Consider the following 22,972-nt stretch of genomic DNA (forward strand, 5'->3'; position numbering starts at 1 on the left):
GGGTTTGTAGAACTGAGTTATGGCAGCCAGTGAGATGTGTGAATTCTGGTCATAAATTTCTAGCAACTACTTTCTCAAACTCTCTTTAGAAAAACAAAAAACAAACAACAAACCTTAATATCAACCTTTAATATATTCTTCCGAAATCCATGTTGGTTGAATGTGATAGATAGAACCAAATACCTATTTGGGGACATTTTGGGGATGGTGGTAATTGAGAGACAGTATCATATATGGAGCAGCAGCTTTAAATATTTTTGACTGCCCACAATTACAAAGAGAGCTGATGTTGCTGCCCCCTAAAAACACTCCCTCTCTCCAAACAACAGTCTTTACAGTCATTGCTCATGCAATAGTGGCTGATCTTTTCTTTTTCCTATTTTATTTAAAAATAAAATGATAACCCCAACACCTTAAGTTAATTTCACAGCACATTTAATTCTACAGATTGTTTTAGCATTTAGGAAAACTAGAAAGATCTGGATTCAGGTTCACCTCTATGTAAGCTTGATCATATTACCTAACTTCTCTGGGTTTCAGTTTTCTTATTGGTTAAAATTGAGATAATGCATTCATTTTATAGGTTTTTTATGACGACATAACCTGAGTAAGTGGTTATGCCAGGCACTAAATAAACACATAAATCAGTGGCTACTTTGATTCTCTCCAAAGTTTGTTAGCTTAGGGAATTGGGAAGAATAATAATGGTGACTCTTCTTTAGACGAAAGTTAATTCAGTTTTAGATATGTTAGAGTTTGAGGCGTTATAGGTAGCCAGAAGAGTTTAGTCATATCATTTGGGAGCAAGAGTATATGAAATAGTCCGAAATTAGCAAATTTTAAAAAATGCGAGCAAACAGTATTAGAACTTTGGGGACTTAACAACTGAGTCTTTCTTAAAGCTACATGAGTTTTATTTAATTCTACACAACTGGTTTACTTTATCAGATTTCTGCTAACATTATTCAAAATTTTAAATGCAGAATTTGTCATTTGTATTATTATTGGCATAATGACATCTACCAGTGATAGGCAGTTGTGAGAAAAAACAACACAGGACTTGGAATTAAACCTCAGTTAGATGATTCAACTAGGTAACCTACCAGCTGCCTTAAGCCCTATGATTCGATTTCTTCATCTACAAAATATTCTTATTTCACAAAGTTACAATTGTAAGGCACAGGTAAATGTAACATACATTATCTCCATGGAAATATTTTCAGTAAAACATTTTATCAGAATAAAAAATTCATTATTGGTTCTAGATTTTTAAGAGTGAATCAAACATACCATTCTTTATAAAATAATAGCAGGAGATTAATATCCCAGAGCATATCTTTATAGGCATAGGTAAAGGGCATCTTGGCATATATTTTATGGTGATATTAATTATAAAGACTAAGTATATAGGATATTAAAAGTGAATTCTTATACCTGATCTGTATACTTATTAAATCTGACTTGTGTGTACAAGATATTATTAGACAAAGTGTTTGTCCGGTAGCTTAGCTTATAAATAACCCCTGTTCTAGCTCATTTTAAACAATGTAGTATGAATGATGCCAAAAAAAAAAACCAGGCTAGAACATTTTCTTCTCTCCAGGATCTTAGATTTTGTAAACAGGGCTTTGCTCCTAGAACTAATCTAGGTCATTATAACCCAAAATTTTTTGAAAGAATGAGACTCCCAATTAAAACTGTTAGGTACTTTTTAATATTTTAAAATTAAGAAGTGTTTTAGCTCTTAAAAGCACAGTATTCTTGGATTGCTGTTTGGCCACTTGGCTTATTTGTACCATGTCATAATGAATACAAATCACTGGGTAATCACTTCAGCAATAATGATTGCTAGGAATCTCCATGCAAGTGGAAATTAATGTAATTTATTATGACTTAATTTGTCCCAGTACTGACCTACCAGCATAACTTTTTGTTTTTGAATAAAAACTGATTTAATGAGAAAAATCATAAATTTCCCTAATTTCCAAAACTGATAACAGTGTTAAATTTTAGCTGTTTAGTCTTTCTTGAAAATTAGTTATTGAGCCGTGAAGTGTGTATTAAATATTTAAGGAACTTTAAAAATATCAGTGTCATAAAAATCTTTCTTTGGTAGTCAATAAGTAAAATTTTGTCCCCATTGTTATTAATATGGGATACTGTTAAAGTATTGTCTTTTATTTGTTGGGGTGAGTATGTGTATGCATGCATGTTCACCGTTTATTAACATCTTGTAGATCTGATATTTGCAAAGGAAAAGAGGAAACCTAATTGCTTGAGAGCCAAGTACTGAGTTAGGTGGTTTGTAAGTCTTAGAAAAATTATCATTCCTACTTTACAGATGAAGAAATAGTTTCAGATAGGTTAAATAATTTGACAGGACAGCTCGTTAAGTGGAGAGAACTTGAGCTCCTAGATTATTTTACTCTTCTTCATTATGTTGTGCTGCTTTAAGGGATCTTTCCAATAATGAGGTCGGATTTTTACATGTTTACAATACTGTCCCCTAGAAGCCCACCAGAGTTTTGACATATAGCATGTTGCTGTTTTCAGAATAATTTTATCCTATCTTATTTGATCCTTACAACATATCAACGTTGCAGGTTGTTGAAACAACAACAACAACAAAAACCCAGAATGATTCCTGACTTAAAAATGAGCAATTTCAGAGAAGTGCTTAAGATCACAAAGCTGATTAGAGGGCAAGTTTAGCTTAGAACCCAGATCACTGGTTCCTGAGTCAGTGCTCTTTTCTACTTCCTTATTTTCCCTGGTTCTGTGATCATGAAGTAGTGAAGTTTCACAGACTGAATCTTTTATTGTGTCCTCATGTAGTGATCACACTGTAGCTACAGTCTGGCTCCCTGTTTAGCAGTCAAATCCTGTTTTCCTGTATTGTGTAGTGTATCAGTGACAGTTTTGAGGTATAATGGGGCTTGGTAGTTATTGAATGAGTAATAAATAGAAAGTGTGAACTTGAGATTTCTGTCTTTAAACTTTATTCTTATGTCATGCCATATTTGCTTTATGAAAATGTATAAAAAAGAAGGGCATTATTAAGGAAAGGATAGTAATGGTTAAGAGCATGCATGTTAGATTATGAAAGACCTGAATTTGAATCCTGGCTTTGCCTGCTTAGTTCTGGTTACTTGGGCAAGGAACAAGCCAGTTTCCTCATCCGTGGGGAAACAGATGGGTATGTAAACATGAGATTACCACCATATCTGGCCCATGGGCCTTACATATATAATAGCTATTTAATCACTACCTTTGGCAGGTTCTTTTTTTTCTTTTAGCAATATTTCTTTTTGTTTAGAAAGTGTCCAAGCTAGCATGATTATCTCTAAAGTATATTAAAAGTAGATAGTTTTCAATTATTTTTAACAGTGCATAGATAATATGAAACAATTGATATTTGAAATTAGTCCATTTTATATTTGGAATATATAGGAAAAAACTTATGGAAGATCTACTTTCCTATTTCTTTACATTAGAATAATATAAGTAATTTATATTTCTTAAATTGCTCCATTTGGAGAGCACAATTATGACCATGCTAGATGGGATGCAAAGGAATAGGGGGTTTTCATGGTTGAGGGTTGATACTTGAGAACCTGGAACCTAGCATTTAGTATAGAATTTCATATTATTCAGATTCTTAACTTAGATTCTTGAGATCTACAAAGTAGATAACATGCCATTAAGTTACAGCATACTCATTTACACCTTTGTATACCAAAATGAACAAACCAGAGAAAAGCAAGCCTTCTTCAGAATTATATAAAGTGCCTTTTTGAAATTTAATAGAAAACTAACAGCACAGAGGAAACATTTTACTAAATAAACCTCTAGGTTGGATTTTATATTTTTGAATGTAACATGTTACTTGCAGTGTATTTTATTCACTTATAATTACATATTTCTGACTAAGTTTAATATTTTTATAAGTTCTCTTTGTATATGATGTTAACCACTAGTTTTAGATTATAAATATAGGATATCATTTGTTTTTAATTAAAAGATTTAAGAATTACAACAAAGGAAATATTCCAAAACAATTTAGGGATTATAATTATTCTTTTTTTGAAAAATATAGGAAGAGGCTATTTTTGAATTATAGAGTTTTTCACTCAAAAATTTTAATTTATTTTTTTTGACTTCCAGTTGTAGGACTTGAGTAAACAGACTTTTAGAGCTGATTTTCTTATTTGGAAAATGCAAATAATGATACTTGTTCTACTTACCTCCCATGGTTGTGAAATTAAATCAAATAATATATGTATATAAACCATGCATCTGCTAGATTTGCAATAATGTAGACAAATAAAATACTTTCCTTCAGAGCACGTACCATGTGGTGGAGGGGAATGTTATTAAACCAGTCATTTTGCAAATAATTATTTACCATTCTATGAGCTAAGTACTAATAAAAATAAAAAAACACAGAGAGGCTGAGACTAGTCTTGCATCAGTGAAAGCTGCTCCGGGGAAGAGAAATTTAAGCTGAGACATCAATAGAAGGGGTTGGGGGAGACCACTCCTGGTGGAAGAGAAATAGTATTTGTGAAGACTCTAAATTTTAAACCCAGGTTGATTGGCCTAACTCCAAAATCCTTATTCTGTCTCCTATGCTATTCTTTGAGTCACTTACCCTAAAAGGCTTAATGTGCTCCCAAACACATCTTCCTTCATTTTATTTCTGGGAGGGCTTAGCAACTCTCTCCCTGGCTAATTGTAGAGCCAAGTGATCAGATTCTTTTTTTATACTAAGGTAATAATGAGATTTAACCCTTACAGGTTATATACTGTGTACTCTTCTTTGTATGCTGTAGAACTCCAGGGATCCTAGAAGCTTGTACAGGAATAGGAATCTTGTAGATTATGAGGCTGATATGAAACTGCAGTGTTGTTTGTGGCCTGTCATTTAAAAATAGCCTCGTGGTGCTCATGGGGTGCTTTAATAGAGCCAACATTTCCATCAGCCTCTGCTCCCTACCCCCGAGACACTCCAGATAAACAAAGATCTGAGTAATAAACAGTGTGCTTCTGCTGTAGCCTCTGCCTACTCCCACAGACCTCCTGTAAAAAAATCCTAAAGCCACCACTAATGCATTGTATTGGAAGAATGCAAGTAAAAATGGTTCCATTGCTTTAAAAGTTTGGAAAACACTATCCTTGCTTATGTGATGTTCTAGAAAAGTATTTCCTAAATGAGGGTTTTTTTTTCTCTCCTGACCTTTCATATCTGTTTATCTCTTGCTACCTGCATTGACTCCCCCAAACATCTTTGTAAGCTGGGGAAGGATTTTTGTTGCTATTCTTAAAGCTTGTGGAAGTAGTGCTGACTAGTGTATTAAAGCCCGATACTTGAAACCTGAAAAAAAAATCTCCTATGCCTTTGTATCTCCAGATAATCTTATGATAGAAAAATTAAATGAAATTAGGCTAAATGCCATTGTTGTTTTATGTAAAACATGTATTATGTTTTAATGCGAATACCTAGTTGACTCTTTTATTGCTGCTAGAGTTTCTAAGTAATTGACTTTTTCCTTTTTAAATCTTTTTCTAATCAATCAGTTAACCTCAACTTTTCTTGTCCTGTTTAAAGGCACTGTATAAATTTGAGGAGGGGAACGTTTTAGGCCCTCGCCCATTTTCATTAACTGGTTGTACTTTTCTAGGAATTTGTAAAATTTATTGTAAAGCAGTTTATAGTTCTAGGTAGATGGAGGCTGATGCTTTATTTTAATTGTTGTAAATTTTTGTATTTCTATGTTTTCAGAGAGTTTCACTTGCCCTGATTTAATTGAAACACGAAGTAATAAATTCTTTCCACCACCCCTTATGTCTTCAGTTTTATGTGAAACACTGACTGAAATGTTTGCCTTACGAATTTCTCTTTTTTAAAAGCACCCAGAGACGCACATTTGAGGGGTTTATGCTAGAATACTCTGTCATTATTACTCTACTGTTCTTCCTTTCAAGTTACCTAAACACAGCTGAGTTGGTAAGAGGAGCAAAGACAACAGAATAGTGCTGCCAAGTAGACAGGAAGCTGTAGTGGACCTAGCAAGCAGGGTGGCTGAACACACCTTCCATCCAATCAGCTGTGAGTGCTGTTGCTATGTGCGCTCTTACTCTGCTGCCTTTGTGAAAAACCTTACACAGAGAGAAGCGGAATCAGCACCCACCACTGAACATTTGTTTTAACCACTGCAGACATCTGGATCCCTCAGTTACTGACTGTATAGCAATTGACAGCCAGAAGGCAACTTCTTTTATACAAAGATTCCAGTATGGTTTTCAGTGGAAACAAAGGGCTTCACAGAGAAGGTGTGTAATGAAGTGTTTTTAACGGCGTTATTTTTAAGCTTCCCATTTTCTGTAGCTGTTTACCACTTGTGATGTTTGCTTTGCATGGATTTTTAATAAATAGGTCTAGAAAAATGGTCTCACTTTGAAAAATATTGAACTTGGAATTTTCTTTAGCTTCATATAGCCTGTTTTCTTTGAACAGCATTGCTTTAAAGATTATTAAAATGCTGATCTGAACAATGAGTAGGAAGAAAAGAAACCAAAATACAATGTGCTCACTTTAATGGGGGGAAAATAAGATAAAAATGAGAATACTGGGGAGAGAATGAGGTTAACCAGAAACATTAACTGTATTTGGGGGCAGGAGGTGTTTTTAAAAATAAAATCTGTTAAGGGGAATGTATTTAAAATAAGTTACATATTTTTAACTAAAATTTATTGTTTATGAATTTGTCAGATTTTCAGAATTTAGCGTATTGAGAATTTTGACATAGTTTAAGGAATTGATATGCTATCTTTTTTATTAAAGATTTCTGAAGATGCTACCTCAAATTGTACAATCTTTTAATTATTTGATCCATCGACTAGTTCTGTGCAGTTCAGATAAAGGTAGTAGTGTAATCTAACTGCAAAGTCAGTGCCATGTTCTATTAAATGTCCATATAGAAAATTGAAAAATAAAGGATTTTGAAGTCGACGTACCACAAATGGTTAAAGGCATATTTTAAAATTAAAGTAGGCCTCTTAAATGTAATAATTCCATATCTGACTTAGTTGATATTGCAATTATGGCAGAATCTTATTAAATTAAACCTCACTAATTCAGTATTTGTAATAATCAAACAGAATATGGGTTACAATTTGTTTTTATGGGATTTGGAAAAACCAGTTTTTATAACATTATAGGAAATCTTTAAAATACCTTAGGTAAACAAAAGTGGGTTTTTTTGCATGTTCTCAAATATTGTGAAATTGTAGAGTTCACATAGTTTTTTGAGCTAATGATTCTTTTAAATTAAAGCAGAACAGAAGACTAATTAGCATATTGCTTAATTTCTGAACAATTTTCTTTTGCTTATTCAGTTTCACCTGGTTGTGCAAATGGCTCCTTTTTAATTCAGTGACTTATTTCTAATGAATAAAATTAATGTAATATAAATTCAAAGTTAATATTCAAACTTTATTTCTTATTTCTATAAATGATATATTTTAGAATAGGCTTGGTTTTGATGTTATTGCTGTTCTTTTCAAGAAGTACCTGTCATTAGTAAGGCTTAGCAATCAATGTTAGTATATTTGATAAGTGAGGAGAAATATTTCTTTTCTTTGAAAATAACTCAAAATATATCAGGCTTTTGTGCCTATTACTGATCATTTTCAATGAGAGATATATACTTGTATTAAGTTAAATAATAGATGAGAATTTGCAAAATAAATTGTCCTTAAACATTAAAAAAGTTTTTCACATGAACCTACATGTTGCCGAACTTTAAAGACTGACATTTCTCAGTTTTCCTAATTTGTTAGGTATAGCCCAAAATTTGAACTTCATAGAAGTTATAAACATTATAGCAAAATGAAGAAAGCTATTATATTCTTTGGGCTTGGTGGCCTCCACAATATAAAGCACTCATTTGCAGAAGGAGAGCTATAAGGGAGGAGGGATGTTGAGAGGATCCAAGTTCATTAAATAATAACTAACCGTATGGAGGTCAATCTGGTTATTTCCATTTTTTGAGTTATTACTCTCATCAATTACTAATTTTGAAAAAATTATAGAGCCACAAAAACCGAAGTTTTTCTTGAATTGGTTTGCTACCCCTTTCCCTTGGTTTATTTCTTAAGAATTAATAGACTTCCAAGAGCAGCCTGATTTCATTCAAATGCTGCAAAAGATAAAGGAACATGATATTGGCAAGAAAGTTGGGTCTGTTGCTGTGTCACACAAAAGCTTTGCCATTGTGTTGTTGCAGGAGGAATAGTCTTGGCAGAATCCCAGATTTTATTCCTAGGCTCAGCACCTAAATATATTTTTTTATACTGGAATTTATGAAAGTTCCCGTTCAGTATTAAAACCTCAGGATAATAACTGAGGTTTACAATTTCATCAACTATAGTAACATTATTAGAATATTTAAACTTCGAATTTATATTTGACAATAGAATTTTTGTATTATTCTACATTAAATCTTTAAATTGGCTATACCTTTGTGTACTTATAAGTAGAAAAATACTTCAGTTCTCAAAAATAGTGATTTCTTTTTTAGCCACTTGATTAAGAATAGCAAATAGAAGTGCTCATATTTATCAGATGCAATGCTTGCTATAACTGATTTTATTTTAAATAGAATAGTTTCTGTTTATTGTGAAATCACCAGCCAATATTATGTAAATAGTATTCATTTACAGTTCTTCAAAAAATTCTGTAATTTAAAACCTCAGGTTGGGGAGGGGTAACAATCTGAGTTTTTCTTTTTCTCTTGAAATCGGTGAAATCTTTTTTTAATCATTCCTACTTCAAGTATTATTCCAAATGTTTGCTTTCTATATATATGCTTTAAGTGCTTTGTGACACATGTTTTTTGACTATTCCTTGAAGAAATTTCATTTTTTGTTCATATTCTGAATCCAAAAGTGATTTGATTATTATAGTCAGCTGGCCAGGGAAGTTTAATCTTGACAACTTATTTGTCAGGCATTTTCACATGGCAATAGTGCTATTGCATAAACTATATTGTTTTTGCAAGAGTATAGTAAATCTTTTTTTAAATTTTCACATGTCACTGTATCTAAAATCAAAGACCTGAATTTTAAAACTATAGCTGTTTGCAGTATTGCTTGAAGCTGATTATATAATCCTTTGTGAAGAGGCCAAGGTAAAAGTGGTAGCATGATGACTATAACTAAGAAACTGAAAATAATCATCTTCTTTCTTCAGTGGTATCCTAAGTTTTATTCTTTCAAAGACTTCTGAACATCAAATGATTTGAATTATAAGGTTTATGATAAGCCCAGGACGTTAAAATGATAAATTACAATAAGCAGTCAAGATAAGGTAGAAAAAATAACGTTCATATGTAGTTGGGCTTCAGATTTTGCTATAATTTCTCGTCATCCAGAATATGAAAGGGAAACTCTACCAATTAGTTCTCTGTGTCCCTGTTATTTAACATTTTATTGCTAAATTTGGCTATTAAAAATTAAGTTGTTTTCTGTTTTCTTAACATTTTGAGGGGTTTTTTTTTGGTTTTTTTTTGTGTGTGTGTGTGTGTTTTTAGTTCAAATTTGGGATAGCTTGTCTTATCTATTCTGTATGATTTATTTTTATTTAGTTGTGTGATATTGGGCATGGTTTTACCTCTTTGAGCCTTAGCTCTCTCATCAATATAATGAGGTCTTAGGGTAATTATGGAATTTAAATTGAAAGAATGTATGAAAACGACTTAGATTGGTGACAGAGTTTTAAGACAATAAAATGTGAGATTTTATCATATTAAACTTTTCTTTAAAATTATTCTGTATTTTAAAATTTGGAGAGTTTTCAGCATGGTTTTTTAGACTTTTCCCCTGCACTTTATATATGCAAGTATCCTTTTAGGTTTCTATTTTCTAAGGTGGATACTTCATGATCTGGAAAGTCATGGAAATATGGAGGTTTGAATAAAAGAAAGGGCAAGGTTTGTAGGGAAGTACATGACTAAATCTCTGAAGAAAGATAATAGTCAGTAACGGTAAGGAAATAATGAGTAAAATGGGAAGATAAATAAGAGAAGACAGGAAAAAAACATTTGTGCTGTTTGATGTAGTATTTTTGGTGTGTATGTGTGAGCATGTGCACACGCAGATGAGTGCCCACAAATGTTGAGCTAACTGACTAGAGTTTCTAAGTTCATTGAGGATTTGTTTACTGGGAAGTAACTTGTTTCTGACTTTTCAGTTCCTCGATGAGGATTGGGCTAAGGATAAACTTGTATTTGCCACCCATATTAATGTCAAGGGACAAGCCAGCTGCCTGGGAACCAGAAATTAAATGTTATTGCATACACGATGAATGTAATTGTCTTGAAATATAAGAATTTCCAGAATTAAAATCTGGTGGTGTAATACTGAATTTTTAAAACTCAAACTTCTAAGCCAAGTATTCAGAAAATGCTCTTTTATTTGTCATTTTAATAGGTGCACAAAATTTCAACTGACTACAGAATTTTCATTGCTTTCTGCAATCATAATTTTGTGTTATTTTTGGAAAGAGATTTAATCTGGGTTCCCATCCTGGCTTTCACATTTTCATCAAATGCTAAGATTTTGTGATTCCTACATAAACATATTATTTAGCTGCCCAATTTGTTGAAGATACAGTTTAGCTTATTAAGAATTAGAGAAAAGACAATCTCTTCTAAGTGTATTCCATTTTATCAGTCAGTGCATTCAGTAGTACTGCCCAAGAGGCTTCTGCATTGGGTCCAGAGACTATTTTGCAACTGAAAAAAGGGGTAGGAGAACCTTTTCAGAAATAAGTATCTTGGTTTTACATGATTGCATTGCATTGGTGTATTTGTTTTGGGTAATGCATACTTAGCATAAATCAAAAAATCTACACAGAAAAAGAACAGATGTCACTATGTTGGTGTTTCTCAGTTTGGAGTACTATCTCTTTTGAGAATCTGCTGAACTATCAGTCCCCTTTCTAGTGGAGAGAAATGCATCTGTGTATACATGCACATAATTTTGTGAAAAGTTTCCAGAGGTTCATAAGTTTTCTTAGGTTAAGAAATCTTGTTAAACATAACTTGATTTTAGTCAGAGAATAAAAGCACAGTAATTTTTTTAAAATGAGGCTTAGAACAGATTGGATAAGGACCTCAAGGATATGTATCAAGCAAAGTGTTAAGTAGTGAACATGGGGAGCTGTTTTGTAGCATCTAGGGAGATAGTAAAATGTTCCAACAGGTACTCCATATATTACCACTCTTGCACATAGATTTGCTCTGGGGAGTACACCATATTCCTGAGTTAACCCTGTATTCTGGATGGGCTTCTGATAGAGAACTTAGGACAAAAGGACCAGGCCTGGAAGGCAGTGTTCAGGTACCCAGGTCCTAAATGCCATCTCTAAGTTGTGGAGCGAGATTTGAGGAGACCTAGAAGATAACTCCTTTGGTCTTGGACTACCACCTAGAATGTCTTCCAGAAATCACTCTACACTAGAGACGATAGGTCCACTGTTATGGATGTCACCTACTTCCACCTTTGAGAGAACTGAGCAGAATTGATCTTGCTGTCTGTGCTGAAGTTTCTCAACTCTTAATTAAAAACAACTCTCTGTTCCATCCACTTTTTATTTTTGCAGAAGTTTTAGGTTTCACACATACAAATACACTTAGTGGAAAATATGAATGTTGAGAGAGTACTTAGAACTAGGGACCATGCATGTGGTAGAGAGAAGGAGGTCGAAAGGACAGAGTGTATTTTTTGGGACCAGCCTATGTTGTAACCATATTCCCACGAGGTAAAAATGTAAGACTAAATTAGGTTAAGCTTGAGGATAATTTTGGAAAGTTATGTGCCAGTTATCTGGGATTAGTAAAGCTGGAACAAAACAAAATAGCACTAGAATAGTGGATTGTTGCTTTTTTAGCACAGACTTGTCTTCTGAGTATATAGCTAAATCTAGAATATGTGGTTTTGAGAGACAGGATTTTTTTGTTTCCTTTTGTCACAATGTTTTCTCAGCTTTTTGTCTCATGGTTCTTTCTGCAGAGTGTGTGGAGTGATAAGACCATGTAATCAGGAATATTCCCACAAAGGACAATGAGAAGGACAATATTTCCAACTTGAGGATTTTTCAGGCCCTGAGACAATGATGAATTAGGTCTAATGGTTTATGTAGAGCACAGAAAAATGAAATCAAATAGGGTTAGTACAGGTAAGGAAATGAAAAAATCTGTTTAGCTCTAAATTTGTGCCCATGCATCCCTGATGGCATGGCTGAAAGCATAATTCTGGCAGCCTGAATTAGGCAAAACAAATGGATACTGGTAAATTTCCTCAATAACTCTGACTAGTTCTAACTCTTACATTTTAAATATCAAGTCCTCTGAGAGCTTTTCCTGATGTCTAAGACCGAGTTCCCACCTAAACATTCCCATAGCACCCTGATCTTATCCAATTATCATTTATCACATCACCATGGATTAGACTTATCTGTCTCCTCTCCATAATACTGTCTTCGACTTGAAGGCAGTACAGCAGCTTGTTGTCCCATTGCCTTCTGCAAGAGAGCTTAATTTCACTGACAGTTTTTCACATGTAGATAGTTCTCTTCACCCATTCTTATGTTATAGCCAGTCTTCAAATTTCTTAAAATTTAGTTCTCTTTCTAGGGCTTGGGTTGCCCTCAAGTCATCACATAAACAGCCAGTAGGCTGCTATGATGAATTTTCTCTATAATCCCTTAAAAGACTGTTGAGGCCTAGAAATTACAAAAATTAGTTTGGAAATTAAACTCAGAAAGTTCTCTCTCTCTCAATTTTGATAACTTAAATGTTTTTGTCCTGGGCTAGAGATTTGGTGATTACCTAATGCAATTTCATTATTTTAAAAACGAATATTTCCTTGTCCCATTTAAGAGAATTATACTGATAAATTAAAGGACACTAAAAACAACTCACAAAACAATTTCAGTACAAAAGGGAGGACAGGAACTAGACCCTTCTTGACTAAACTAAGACCTGTTTTTTAGGAAGCAAAGAAAGGTCAGGAAAAGGTTTAGTGCATTGTTTTAGGCGATACATTTGTAGAATTTTATTTCCAACTTTGACTTTTTAAATTTGAAAAAATAGAAAAACAGTTAGTAATTAAAATCCAAGAGAAGAATACAATAATAATTATCTGGAAAGGAGAATGGCAAGCTTTTATTGCTTGAAGCATAACTAAGCTGAAATAGGAAGAAAATAACATATAATGGAATATTGACCATTCATTATTTCAACAAGTGTCAAGTGCTTGTTCATGCCAAGCCCTGTGCTAGGAAACAGGATCAACTTGTTTTCATGGAGCTTAATGGGTTAGAAAGAGGAGAAATGCAAATACTGATTTGTGCTAAGTTTTAGGAGGGAAAAACAGAAGTTGCAGTGAGCTTTCTAAGTACAGTAAAAAGCCGTGGAAGAGTGTAATGGACTAGATGAGATGGGCTAAAACTTATTCAAAAATGATGTGTTTAAGCTGAAATAGAAATCGTCATTATTTCATAATTTTTTAATCTGTAAAACTTTAAATCAAGTGGTAAAGTTAAAATTTTAACTCCATAAAAGTAAAAATTCTTTTAGTAAATGTAGTGAAAAAATTCCTATGCACAAGAGCAACAAAAAAATTAATTAATTTTGAATGAATTTAATAGAAATATTCAGGGCTTTTATTAAGAAAATTTTAAAATTTCAGAGAATGTTTTAAAAGTCTTCAATAAATGGTGATATTTGAACCTTTAAAATACAGTTTTTAAAAAGTTAGTTGAAGTGATTTTTGATTTACTAGCTATAATTTTGGGGAATCAAGTCTATGGCCATGCTACCCTGAACAAGACCGATCCCATCTGATCTCGGAAGCTAAGCAGGGTCTGGCCTGGTTAGTACTTGGATGGGAGACCACCTAGGAAGAACAGGTGCTGTAGGCGTAAAAAATAAAAAAATAAGAGATCGTAAGCTGACAAGTTCCTTGCAATCTGTGAGGTCAACCAAGGGTTGCCTTGCCTAAAAAAATAAATAAATAAAAAATAATTTTGGAGAATCATTGAAGAATTAGTAAGGTATCTGAAGACCAGAAAGAAGTTGGAGTGTTCTCCTGATGCACAAAAGGATAAGTCATCTTCTTACCACAAAGGTTTTCCATGGCGTGGCTTTAAGAATATTGGCATAGTTGAAGAGAAGAATTAAAACAACTGAGGTGGGGCCAGGAGGCATGCCAGGAGGGGAGTGCTGGAAACAGGAGGAATTCTGGTGATTCAGTGGAATACAGAGGGTGGGATATCTTGAGGTAGCTCTAGGAGAAAATGAGTCGATCAGTTTAGCTGGAGCATTAGATGCATAGAGGAGAGTAATACAAGGCGAGGTGAAAAAAGGACCCTATCTACATTTTTTCACTCCTTCTCTCATGACTGTCCTTTATGTATCCAATGTTCTGGGCAAACTGGGAATGGTGAGGGATCAGGTATGGGCGGCTATTAATAGAAACAGTCAGACTTCACCAGTGATTGCTTATTGGGGACAAGAGAAAAGGAGGAGGCATAAAGATGATTCTAAGATTTTGAATCACAAAAGGCAAAAATAGCTGTGGTTGGGACAACTTTTGTACTCTGGTCAGCGCCCCATGATTATTTTAGGTTGTGGTGGCTAGATATACCAGGATCAGTCTGTGCTTGTGGCAAAAAGTGATGTTAACAATAAATGGGATCGTATATTTTATGACTCTAAAAATTGGCACGAGATATTATTCAGATTGCAAGGAGCCATCTAATTTCACATACTTTCATTTTACAAATGAGTTTGCTGAGGGTCACAGAGTTTAATTGACCTTTCTCAAGGTCTTGAGGCTAATTTATTATGAAAGCAGATTGGCACATTTATTCTCTGAACAGATGATTTTGGAATAATATAACAATAAATAATTGCTTGATCATAATAACTATATCAATTAAGTACAGTTGTGTGAATTGGCTGAACTAAAACCATTTTAATCTGGTTCTAGGAAATTTTCTGTACTCGGCTGACTGAAGTTAATGATAATGACCACAGAGTCATCTAATAAAACATTAATTAAAAACATATTAGCATTAAATCCCACTGCTCGATCATTATCTTTATCAAAAGATACTGCCTTTGGCAGAGTTACCATTTTAAAGGGGAAATAGAGGAATATGAAACTGCCTTTGAGGAAAATAAATTAGAGAGAAAAAAGTGTTGTTTCTGTTTTCACCCACCTATAGCAAGGTGATATTATTTCAATAGCCATTTACAATTAAATTGTAATTTTCCATTCTGAATAATTGATCTCCCCACATTTGTGCAGAGGTTAATGAATGAATCCACTTGAACAAGCAAATGGTTACAAGGAGTGGCATTGTCTGCCTTCTTCAAGTGGTTGAATCACTAAAGGAACTAGTGGATATTCTTTCTCAGTGCTATTACATCATCTCATTTTCTTTTTTGGCAAGCTATCACTCTCATAGACTTCTGGTCCATTGCCCCCTTTTTTAGAGTTGGCAGTTTTCCACTTTTGTGGAATATGGTATCTATTCTGCCTATCATTGTTCTTTTAAATGACAGATTAGCTTCTCAGGCTGCTTGAGGTAGGAGCAGTGAGGAGGGAGAGGGGAAGAACCCCATAGACCTGTAGTTGGACTCTTGGTTCCTATTCACAGAGAGGCTAAAGTCAACTAGCTTTCAGCTTAGTACCTACCTTATGGTGATAGTTCCAGTGGCTGATCCTCAGACCTGTGCTAGTCTAACATCAGCTTTTCATTTGTCAATAGCAAAGATGATAGACAGCCTTTCTCAAGAGGGACTGTTCTTTTTCTGTGATCATGCCTTCCAATTTTTTAATTAAATGCCTTTTCTTTTTTAAAAGATAGTAGATAGTACTTTATTTTCTAATTTTGCTTTTAAGAAGTGAAATATTAAAATTTTAGTAGTAAGCACCTTAGCAAGGAGCTTTAGAAAGTTTATTTTAACAAATTTTAGCAAGCAAGCAAACTTTAACGAGCTTATTTTAATTTTTTATACTGTCATCGATACAGATTATCTTTATGCATTATTTTAAAATAACAAACATAAAATTATGTTATAATTTAACCTAATAAACTTTATCATGAATTTTTCTAAATATTATTCAAGTATTTTAATGGCTGTAGTATATTTTACAATGTTGATATAATATCACTCAAACCATTTTCCATAGGCAATTAAAAATTTTTTTTAACTTTCCTTTTATTGTAGCTATAACATGGATTTTCAATAAGGTTTTAATTTTTATGCCTTTGAGTAAACATCCTCTCTAGAAAGATGAAACAGTCTTTTCTATGTGTTTACTTTTTTATTTCACTTTATTTGAGTAAATTATTTCCCTTTGCATTTAGTTTTTGAAATAGCAATAGTTTAACTAACATATAGAATAATAGAATTAGAAATACTTTGTCAACCATATAGTATAGAAATATTTTCCCTTCTATTTTTTATCTTTTAGGAATATTTAGATTTTATACATTTTAATCTGTTAATATTTTCCTTTCTGAGTATTTTTCTATTATTCCAAGCTGGGAAACTTCTCATTTTTCCATTGGTCAAATAAATACATATTGAATATTCTGCTAGTTTTCCCTATTAAAATTTTATTTTAGATGTGACTCTTTATTAGTAAAGTATTTATTTTGATTTATGGTAAAGTGCTATTTTTTAAAGTGTGATACAGAGATCACCCACATCATTCCAATTTTTGTATATGTGCTGCTGGAGCGAGCACCAGAGATCACCCACATCAGAGGCTTAGAGCTTTCTTGTTAAACATGCAGACCACCTGAGTCAGACAGTGTCTCTGGGAGTCGGACCTGGGAATACACCTTTTCTACAAGCTTCTGAGATGATACTTGTATTAAGATCCTACTGCTGCTGTAAGAAATCATCACAACTTTTGGCTTAAAACAACACAAATTTATGGTGTCACAGTTCTGAAGGTCAGAGTTTACAATGAGTCTAAAGGGCTGTCTTTCTTCTGGAGGCTCCAGGGAAAAGTCTGTCTCCTTGACTTTTTTTAGCTTCTAGAGGTCTCCTTATTTCTTGGCTCATGGCCCCTTCCTTTATCTTCAGAGCTAGCAGTATGCATCTTCTCTCCTCTCTGACTTCTTGCCTCTCTTTTATAAGGATTTGTGATTATGTTCATAAGGCCCACCAGGATAATCCAGGAAAAAAAACCAATTTCAAGATCCTTAATTTAGTCACATCTGCAATGTTCCTTTTGAATGTAATGTTACATATTTTACAGATACCAGAGATTGAGACACGAACATCTTTGGGAGGCTATTATTCTGTCTATCACAATACTTAAAAAATTATAATTTGAGAACCATTTGGTGTATGGTAGATACTCAATATTTTTCCCTCAGTTACTATGTATACTCAAACTGTTAAATATTCTGTTCTGTCTTAAAAAGCTTATATAAGATAGAGGCCTTAAAGTTTTACATATAATTAATTGTTTTGGGAGCTCTCCATTTTATTTCAGTAGTCTTTTAAGAACTATCTAGTAAAGTAAAAAGTTGGTAATCCTCCTCTAGTGTTTTTGTGTTTCCTACCCATGATTTTAAAAGCTGTTAAAGACACATGTACCTTGCATGTGCCCTCTAGTTTGGAAGAATTTGATTTAAAAATTACAGAAGTAGTACATAGTGTTCGAAACATAATTTAAACAAAAACAATGTATAAATAGGGGAAACTGCCGATTCCTCCTTACTGCCTCCTGACCTCCTCCTGTGTTTACTTTCCCAGGGATAAACAGGTTCTACAGTTTTGTGCATGTATCTCCACTCTTTCTCCTACCCTCATATAAATATGCATAATATTGAATATCTTAAAACTTTTTAAAACTAAATGGAATTATATTCTATATATTATCCATAACTTGATCTTTTAAAGTTTTCATCATTCAAATTGTTTATTAGAGGGATTATATAAATCACTTATATCAGGGCTTTTTTTTTGGTTATATAAACATAGCAAACCTATATACAAAATTCTAAATATCTAAATTCAGACGTTAGGCATGTATAACATAGGCTTGTTCAGCTAGAGATTTTCTGTATATTTTGGGGAAGGTTATATAACCTGTCTAGACTTTTTCTGGTACTTCTTTGATCTTTAACCAGAGAGAATTTGTAAAAATAATTGAGGTAAACTACATGAAAGTATTTATTACTCAGAAAAATGTAATAGAAACAAACATGCCATGTTGGCTTTAATGAGATTTAAAAGGATTGATTCTAAAAATGCTGGACCTGAAATATAAAAATCTGCATAAATTTGACATTGAGATGGACTTTAAGATACAGGTGAAGAAAAATCAATTTAGTAATGGAGCCTGGCTTGGTTTTAGGAACTCTGTCATGTATTTAGAAATGCTAACTTCAAGATAATACGTGAGAGAAGCGGGGGAGCGTGCACTAGCTTAAAGATTTTATAAAAAGTTGAAAGCCTCCCCATAATAAAATGGAGATGAGATTTGAATCTGTTTGGTCTCTCTTCAAGACTTTCCACAGCTGTTGAAAGGAAAAAAATTTTCGAAACCAGCTGAAACAAGTTTTTTTTTATTATGATGAACTTAGTACAATTTCCTTATTCTTATATCTCTCATACAACTATAAAACCAATACAGTTTTAAAAAGCTGAAGGCAAATAAAACTGTAGAAAGAGTAAACTTCATGATGTGTTACGAAGTCATTGGTCAAAATGTGAATACAGTACTTGGTATTACGGGTCAAGTCTTTTTGAATTGAGCATGCCTCTGATACAATGACTTGATATTTGCTTGTTGTTTAACCCTGTCAACTTTTCGGTACCCCAGGCCACAGTGACATTTTATACACAACACAAAAGCATCATCTGTGTTTTTGTTATTACAAATTAGTCCAGAGCTATTAAAATCATGCTTTTTAAATACTAGCAAAATTATAAATGTAAGTCATAACTGTAAATATGAACATGACTGAAATTATAAGGCAATTCTCGATTATCGTTGGCTACCCAGATGGTCCAGAATAGATTGGTGCTTATTTTTGAGATTTTCAGTGCAATAAATCACAGGTTAAATTTAGAGAGAGGCGAGAGAGTGACCAGATCCTCAGTACATCCACAGATCCCAGTTTGAGAACCACTTCTACCTCAGCTGTGTATTATGAATGGATGGATATATGCAAATTCACAGCTATACCTGAAAACACCACTAAACATATGTTAAAGTGGGACTCTTGCTTTGCCAATATCACCACTATCTGTGTATGGCACCCCTTGCTTAATATCCTCATTTTTTCCCATTGCTTGGCCTTAAGCTTCTACTAGAGCTGTGGTTCTCAATCCTGGTTTCAAACTAGAATTACCTAGGAAGCTTTTAAAAGAATAGAATACCCAGTCTTGAATAGGTCCCTGAGTTTTATTTGTGTTTTGTTATTGTTGTTCTTTGGTTTAAAGCTCTCCAGAACTATTGGAAAGTTTTCATATAATAGTGCTTACTGTGTGCCAGACACTGTTCAACACAATATACTGTTACCTCATGAAGTCAGTGATGCTATGAGATAGGTATTGCCTTTATTTTTCAGGAAAGTTAAGTTTAGAGAAACCGAAAAGGTTTCCTTGGGCTACATAGTTATTAGCAGCAGAACCAGGATTCAAATTGTTAACCAGGATCTTAGCCACGAAACTATAAATACACAGTCTTATTTCACCCTATTATTACAATATAGATTTACTTAAACCAATCATCATTAAACACTTTGATGAAAGTGTTTTTACTTCGATTAGAAATATATAAGCATAAAGTATAAGTGTAGCTCATATAAACACCTGCAGCTATAGGTATCTCTTTTTTCCTTCAATTAAGAAGTTTGTTGGATAAATGATTTCATTCTCTAAGATTTCTTTTCAAAAGAGGCTAAAAAGCATTCAGTTAGTTAGCTCACTTTGTTTTCGGGTCTCTTCAAACATATTGCATTTAAATCAGTATCTGATAAAACTGATCATTTTAGGGTTACCATATTTGGTTGATGTTAACATGTACATTTCCTACATTTTAAATCTTTGAAATCAAATTATTTCTTATACTTGACGGTACATTGTAGTTTAATTGGAAGATTTTGTTTCTTTCTTAGTGAAAGATAAAGTAGTCATATGTCTTAAAAATGATGACATCTTATTTTTGATGAATTAACAATAGTAATTGTACATGGGATGACCATTCCATTTAGAATCATAGGTAAAACGGTGTGATGTATTATTATTATTGTTGTATATATTAAATGAGATAAAATATTCATCATAGTTTCTGGCACATAGCAAGATCTTAAGAAGTGTCAGCTAGATGTTACTATAACATTATAACTATTAGTGTTAAAATTGCAGGATGAACCAGAGAGCAGGAGGGGGGAGTAAGATAGGGGTAAAAAGGGTTAAATATGTGGTAATCAAAGGAAATCTAACTATGGGTGGTAAACACACAATGCATTATATACACGACATACTGTTGAATTGTACACTTGAAACGTATTGGATTTCGTTGAACAATGTCACCCCAATAATTTTTAATTAAAGAAAAAAAAAACAAACCTGTAGGATAGATCCACAACTACAGACCAGAGACCTGTGTCCAGCAGTCTTTTATTCAGTGTAAATGAGAGAAATCAACTCTTTTTTCAGCTATTTTCGACAGATAAGTCCCTTTATAAACAGAAATCTGACATTAAATTGATATTTTCTAGACTGCTGTATTTACAGAATGCTGAAAGCTATCATTATATAATATACCATACTACTCATGAGGGACTCTTATTCTGGCATATTCTCAAAATATGGAATTTAATATAAGTATTCAATAGTCTAGTCCAAGGAAATTTTGTCTAAGAAACAAAGCACCAGAGGTTGTATGAGACATAAGATTATTATCAACAGACTTTGAGAATGTCAGTATTGTAAAAACTGTGCTTCCCACAGTAACTTAACAATTTTTTACTTGTAATACAAGTCCAATAGCAATGTTACAGAAGGAATATTTCTTCCTTCTTCCAGTAACTATCCTATTTCTTTCAGGCCCTGAAGACATCTAAGTATATTCATACTTATCAGGCATTAAAATGCTTAATATAAAACATTAACTCACTCTATTAATTTAAGTTTTCACAAAAGGCCAGATTTTCGGTCCTGAGACAGTAGACTCATCTGAGCTTTGATACTTTTTTTTGCTTGAGAAGTTGTTTTCTTCTATAATTTTTTTTCCTTTATTATTGATGCTTCCTTGGGGAAACTTTTAAAGTACAACTTTAGGATAAGTAAATAGATTATTTACATTATTGTTTTTATTTTTTAAATCTGCAAAAAGTAAAAAATAAAAATATTTTCCTACATTATATAGAAGGCAATTTTTTTAATTAATAAACTTAATTTTTTAGAGCAGTTTTATGTTCCTACCAAAACTGAATAAGAAGTCAGAGTTCTCATATATGCCCTGTCCTCACAGATGCACAGCCTCCCCCAATATTTATATCCTACATTACAGTGGTACATTTGTTACAATCGATGAACCTATATTGACACATCATTTCCACCAAAAGTTTATAGTTTACATTAGGGTTCACTCTTGGTGAATAAGTTTTTTTTTTTTCCCCCCTAGTGTTTCATAGGAGGTAAATATTTTTTAATGTATGGATATTTTTAACTAAAAATAAATGATGTGCATTGAAAAACAGTATGTTCTTCATCAGTTCTTGTCTAGAGATTTTTTTTTTGTTTTTTAAAAGATTTGTTTGGCACATTCTAAATTAAGTAAAAGACGGCATTTCCTTGAGGGATTTATTTTACATATTTGTCCAATCAAAATGACCTTATAAACTTTCTCAACCTGATAAAGGACATCTATGAGAAATCTACACCCGATATCATACTTCATGGTGAAATATTAACTACTTTCTTTCTCAGGTCAGAAAGAAGGCATCCAGTCTAGCTACTTTTATACCACACTGTATACCTAGCCATTGCAATAAGCTAAGGAAAAAAAAATAAGTACAAAGACTGGAAAGAAAGAAGTAAAGCTATTTATAGTGACATGATTGTTTATATAGAAAATCCTAATATATTAGATACAGAAATGAATGAGCTAGCTTCTATCTTCAAGGAACTCACTGGTTATTAATGTTATATATATATACTATATATAATATATAATATACAATAATATATAAATAAGAAATATCTGCCTGAGGGAGTGAAGGTTTCACTTCTGCCTATTAAGTGATTTTTAAACTGGTTCTTAAAAAGTAAGAGTTTGGGTTTGAAATTGTAAATAATGGGAACTATTATGGAAAATTAAGCCAGCAAAATCATATTTTAAATAGAATTCCAACAAGGAAGGTGAGAATGGATAAGAAGGGTAAGAGACAAGATGCAGGGAGACCAATCACAGAGCTATTTTAATTATCTGTGCAAGAAATGATGGCTTTAATAGTATTGGCAGGGATTATTACAGTGTGGAAAAAAGTGGCTAGATCTAGTTAGGAAGTACATTTTATAGGACTCAATTGCCAAGTTTTTGACTTGGGCAATTGAGCTTGGATAGTCTGCCGTGCGACTCTAGCCACCTTGAACATGTATGTAGGGAATTCAAGAGGAATAGCAAATTTGGGGTTGGAGGAACATGGGTGCATGGGTAGTAGGGGATAATAAGATATAATGTTGGACTTAGTGAATTCTACATGTATTTGTTACTATTTTCTTTTTATTTTCCCTTTATTTCTCACTCTTTTCTCTCAATCTTCTCCCCTTGCCCCCACCTTGACTTTATTAAGTAGCCATGCTGTAGAACAAAAAGTTTTCTTTTTCCTTTTGAGTAAGACTAATGTAATGATTCAGTG

At 33.0% G+C, this 22,972-nt stretch overlaps 1 protein-coding gene and 1 pseudogene across 5 annotated transcripts in view; both read left to right on the plus strand.

The window, feature by feature from the left end:
- Positions 1–22,972, plus strand: part of FAM214A (family with sequence similarity 214 member A) — an 82,438-nt gene that overhangs the window by 17,801 nt on the left and 41,665 nt on the right. The gene's annotated exons all lie outside the window — the stretch shown is intronic.
- Positions 13,869–13,987, plus strand: LOC112469919 (annotated as a pseudogene).

Source organism: Pteropus alecto, unplaced genomic scaffold, assembly GCF_000325575.1.
Source record: "Pteropus alecto unplaced genomic scaffold, ASM32557v1 scaffold86, whole genome shotgun sequence".
NCBI classification, from domain to species: Eukaryota; Metazoa; Chordata; class Mammalia; order Chiroptera; family Pteropodidae; genus Pteropus; species Pteropus alecto.